This window comes from Calidris pugnax, unplaced genomic scaffold, assembly GCF_001431845.1.
Source record: "Calidris pugnax isolate Ruff unplaced genomic scaffold, ASM143184v1 scaffold79, whole genome shotgun sequence".
Lineage (NCBI taxonomy): Eukaryota > Metazoa > Chordata > Aves > Charadriiformes > Scolopacidae > Calidris > Calidris pugnax.
Genome location: NW_015090817.1, coordinates 568524 through 573924, shown reverse-complemented (window position 1 = coordinate 573924; position 5401 = coordinate 568524). Strand labels below are relative to the sequence as shown.

General features: G+C 53.4%; 1 long non-coding RNA gene across 1 annotated transcript; it reads right to left on the bottom strand.

Annotated features, from left to right (window-relative positions):
* Window positions 1-562: 562 nt before the first annotated feature.
* LOC106886656 lies at window positions 563-3871 on the bottom strand. Its single transcript, XR_001411716.1, has 2 exons — window positions 2993-3871; window positions 563-2363 (listed from the first exon to the last, which is right to left on the bottom strand). It is a non-coding gene; the product is annotated as an uncharacterized LOC106886656 (long non-coding RNA).
* Between the last annotated feature and the right edge of the window lie 1530 nt (window positions 3872-5401).

The window sequence follows — 5401 nt, the reverse complement described above, 5'->3', positions numbered from 1 at the left end:
CTGGTGGCAACCAAAGAGCCCCCAGGGGCACCCAAAGAGCCCCCATCGCCAACCCCTGGTGGCACCCAAAGAGCCCCCTCCCTGACCCCCGAGTGGCACCCAGAAAGCCCCCAGGGGCACCCAAAGACCCCCTTCCCAGCCCTTGGAGGCACCCAGAGAGCCCCTTTGCTGGCCCCCTCCACGGTGGCAACAAAAGAGCCCCCTCCCTGACCCCTGGGTGGCACCCAGAGAGTCCCCAGGGGCACCTAAAGACCCCCTCCCCAACCCCTTGTTGCACCCAAAGGGACCAGCTGGGACGTTGAGTGCTTTTCCAGCATTTCCCCCAAATTAGCAACCCTCAAAAACCCAACCCTGACAAATCCCCGTCCCCGGAGCTGCCTTTCACCCCCCGCGTCTTTTTAACGACGCTAAACCCCATTTATCTCTTTCCCGGGTCCCTGCCCTCGTTAATGAGGCCGTGTGGAGAGAAAAGTCAATTATTTTGGGGGGGCTGGTGTGGAGGCGAGTGGATTTCTGGTGGGTTGTGTGTTAAAAGGCGAAGGAATATTGTCAGAATTCCTGCTGGAAACAGAGCTGGGATTTATTTACCTGCCTGGCAAAAAAAAACCACCAGGTGTTTGACAGGTCACCAAGAGGTGGCAGCAGGATTTCTGGGTGGACTTTGAGCTTCTGAAATGGTGCCTTCTGGCAAGGAAAGGGGGGGGAATAATGGATGAACAAAGGGAGGGTTTGCGTGGTGCAGAGCTTCTCCCGTTGGCTGCTCTCTCCGGAGGGTGTTTTTGGGGGTGCCAACCCCCTGAGCACCCTCCCCGTGGGCTGGGGAGGCAGGGTGAGGGTGCTGAGCTCAAGGGTGATGGTTCTTGCTCTGGGATCGGAGGTGCCCAGAGGAGTACTGAGGTCCATGAGGTCCAGCTGTGCCGCCCTATGGGCACATCCAGCTGTGCAGTCCATTGGGCTTCTGCCCCACTGCTGGTGGTGGCCCAAAGGAGTACTGAGGTCCATGAGGTCCAGCTGGGCATCCCTACGGGCACATCCAGCTGTGCAGTCTGTTGGGCTTCTGCCCCGCTGCTGGTGGTGGCCCGGAGAAGTACTGAGGTCCATGAGGTCCAACTGGGGAGCCCATTGGGCTGCTCCCCTGTGGCTGGTGGTTGCCCAGAGGAGTACTGAGGTCCATGAGGTCCAGCTGTGCCGCCCTATGGGCACATCCAGCTGTGCAGTCCATTGGGCTTCTGCCTCGCTGCTGGTGGTGGCCCGGAGAAGTACTGAGGTCCATGAGGTCCAACTGGGGAGCCCATTGGGCTGCTCCCCTGCCGCTGGTGGTTGCCCAGAGGAGTACTGAGGTCCATGAGGTCCAGTTGGGCATCCCTATGGGCACATAGAATCATAGAATAATATGGGGTTGGATGGGACCTCTGGAGATCATCAAGTCCAACCCCCCCATCGGAGTGGGTCTACCTAGAACATCCAGCTGTGCAGACCGTTGGGCTTCTGCCTCGCTGCTGGTGGTTGCCCAGAGAAGTACTGAGGTCCATGAGGTCCAGCTGGGCATCCCTACGGGCACATCCAGCTGTGCAGCCCATTGGGCTTCTGCCCCGCTGTTGGTGGTTGCCCAGAGAAGTACTTAGGTCCATGAGGTCCAGCTGGGCAGCCCATTGGGTGGCTCCCCTGCCGCTGGTGGTTGCCTAGAGGACTGAGGTCCATGAGGTCCAGCTGTGCATCCCCATGGGCACATCCAGCTGTGCAGTCCGTTGGGCTGCTGCCCCACTCCTGGTGGTTGCCCAGCTGGGGAAGCAAGACCCTCCCAAGGATTTCTCCAACCCAGCCCAAGGCCAGCAGGTCAACTTAAAGAGCTGGGCTTGTTGTCACTGGCTTCTCCTGGTTCCAATGCTTCAGGGCTGGCAAATATTTCCCTTCCAGGACTTATTCCCTGGGGGCGAGCGGAGGTTTCAGCCTGGATTAGCAGAGGCTGGAAGGAGAATGATCCCAGGGCTGCTTTGTGCTGGGTGACTCAGGAGCTGCTGGATGGAAACCAGCAGCCTCAGACAGAACAAACTTTGTTTAACCCTTGTAGTGTTGGTGGGAACCATCCTCTGGACCTGTGAAAAGCCACGGCTGGAGGCGCCCGGGATTTCTGCCTGGATAAACTGTGGAATTTGGAGATGACATTTGGAGGGAGGGATTCTTTTTGGCTTGAGGTCAAAGTCCTGGAGGGTTGTGTCTGGTTAACCAGCTCCTCTCTTTAGAAGCTGTGGTAGGAAAAGTAGCTCACTCTTGTGCGACGTGATTTTCCTCCTCTCTCCCATGTCCCAAACGGGCCAGCTCCACGATGGCCAGGGATGGGGCATCTGCTGGTGCTTCCTGACCTTTAAAAGGTGGAAAAAAAGGAAAGAAAGAAGAGGTTTTTACTTTGAATTTGGAGCAATGTGTTAAATTTCTTTATAGTTCATTCCTAATTAAGCCTCTGTTGTTGTCTGCCTGGGACACGAGGTGACACGGAGATGTCCCTCCCGGGGGTGAGCTGCTGTTGACCCACCCGGGCTCGGTGGGAACGGTGTTCCTCCTCTGCCACAGCAGTCAATGTTTCAAGTGGCCTCATTATATTTTATTAGAGAAGGAGCTCGTTAAGAAACGTGCTCAACCTTCCCAGGAGTGCTGCAACGCTGGGTGTTGGGATTACTCAAGGAAGAGGAGGGTTTGGATTTGAGCATGGAGCTCGTTAAGAAACGTGCTCAACCTTCCTGGGAGTGCTGCAACGCTGGCTGTTGGGATGACTCAAGGAAGGAGGAGGGTTTGGATCTGAGCACCCTTGTTGTGTTGCCGCGGCCGGAGCCCCCGAGACCTTCAACTTCAGAGTTTAAAAAAGAAATGTTTTTAAAAATGAAATATTGCAAATTCTCTGTGAGCTTTGTGAAGTGCAACCAGGTTTTTGCCTCTTCCACTGTGAGCCCCCCCTCCAGGCGCTCCCTAAAGTGGTCTTTATCATCCCTCTGACCTTAATTGGCTCTGGATCCTTCCAATGTGCCAAGGAGCAGCCGGGATGGAGCTGGAAACCGGTGGCTTTCGAGACGGAGGCGCTGGGTTCAGAGCCACGCGGCCGACACTGGATGTCACCATTGCACAGCACAAACCCAGCCCAAGGTGCTCGGGGCTTCCTTCTCCCTGCTTGAGAGAGAGAGAAAACAAAAAAAAAAGCCTTATTTTACATTTTAGGTTTTTTTTTCTTAGAGTTACGATATCATTCAGGCTTTGTGCTGCTTCTGGCATCTCAGCAGGATGGGGATAATCCTCCTGAAGCCCATTAAAACCAGTTCTGCTCCGGTGGAGTCGCTGGGAGCTCTGCTCCGGGCAGAGCCGAGCGTGGAGTGAATTCCCCGGCGTTGGGGGGAAAAATGGGAGTTTAATTTAGTGACTTGGCAGGTGGATGGCAAAAGTCTTGGTTTGTTCTTAAACTGCGTATGTTGTTGTGTGTGAATTACTCCCTGATTTTTCTGCCTGGGAACCTCTGGCCACGTGTTTTCTGAAATAGCAGAGGGTGGGGGTGTAGGTTGTTAGTAAAAATTGAAATCTTCAGTGAAAATAGTGTGTGAAAGCATCTCTCTTCCCATCTATTAAAAAAAGATAATAATCAGGGGGTTTGATTTTATTTTAATTTGGCAGGGGGTTGAATTTGATGAGTTCTGAAGGTCCCTTCCAACCCCTATGAGTCTGTGATTTATTTATTTTTTGAAGTGCTCCTTACTGTTCGGTGCTTTAAGCTGGTTCCGGCGTGTCCCTAAAGCTGAGATGGAATTAAAGGGGCTGGAATAATGGGATTATCCTCCATCCCTGGGTAATGAAACCAGCCCTTCTCTCTCCTCTCGCCCACACAGAGCAGCGAAAGACGCGTATCGTGATGACCACCCTGCTCCTCACCGAGCAGATCACAAGGGAAGACCACGGCTCGGAGGGAAACTATGTCCTTTATGGCTCCTCCTGCTCCCAAATCACCGAGGAAGCCGAGTACGTGAGAAAGGTATTTCTGCAGCCACCACTCTTCTGTTCCTTCCTTTGCTCCAGCAGGAAAGGGAGGGAGGAAAACTCATGACTGAAGGAGAAACGGGTGACAACACACGCTTGGGAAACCTTTTTTGATTTGCACATGGGTTCCAGAAATGCTATTTACTCCCCAGCAATGATTTAATTATAGCATGTGCCACCTTAGGTTGGGTGAAAGCACTTAAAAACCAGTGAGGTTTTCTCACCCCTCGCTTAAGAGTGTTGCAAGAGTGCATGTCCCCACCCAAAGTCACCGCTCCTGGGTGGCAGAGATGTTTGATGTGAGGAGGAGGATGATGAAGGAGCCTGGCCCTGGGCAGTGTTGATGCTGGGAAGGGCTCTGAGATGCCGCAGAGATAAACGTGTCCACAGTGAAAGGGGTGGCTGGTAGCACAGCTGATGAGGAGATTGATGTTGGGCTAATGGTTGCCCTGGGTCCACCAAAGGTTTATCAGAAATTGTGGAAAAAGATGGGAAGCTGGAAAAGAGCAGGGATGAATGTGTGGTTGGAGCTTCTTTGCTTGCTTGGTTGGAGCTTCTTTGCTTGCTTTGCAGACAAAACCAGTGCCTAAGCAGTTAGAAAGGGCAGGATGGACACATTATACTTTAAAAACAATAGGAATAATGTGAGATATGATTCATTAAAGAAAAAAAAAATATATATATATGTATTTAAGGCTGCTGTTCCACCTGCTAGCCAGTTTGAACATCATGCTGGTACCTGAAAGTTTTTATGTGAAGCCATTTGTGATATGGCATGGATGCTGAGTTGAGCTGCACAGCTAGGCTTGGTCCTTGGAAGAGCCAAGGAAACTCTGGAGCAGTGAGAAGCTTTATATGAAGCAGAAATGTTGGTCTGGGGTACCTGGAGGACCAGTATCTCAGGGTGGAAGAATGACTTGTGGGTCAGGCAGATCCTGGGCCATGAAGATGCTGGGAGGGCTGGAGCCCCTCTGCTGGGAGATCAGGCTGAGAGAGTTGGGGGGTTCAGCCTGGAGAAGAGAAGGCTCCAGGGAGACCTCAGAGCCCCTTCCAGTCCCTCAGGGGGCTCCAGGAAAGCTGGGGAGGGACTCTGGATCAGGGAGGGTTTGACACTGAAAGTGGGGGGATTGAGATGAGATGTGGGGAAGAACTTGTTTGGTGTGAGGGTGGTGAGAGCCTGGCCCAGGTTGCCCAGAGAAGCTGTGGCTGCCCCATCCCTGGAGGGGTTCAAGGCCGAGTTGGATGGGGCTTGGAGCAACCTGGTCTGGTGGGAGGTGTCCCTGCCCAGGGCAGGGGGTGGCACTGGATGGTCTTTGAGGTCTCTTCCAACCCAAACCATTCTGTGATCCTGGAGGTGTCACTCAACAAAGCAAGGGCGCCTTGG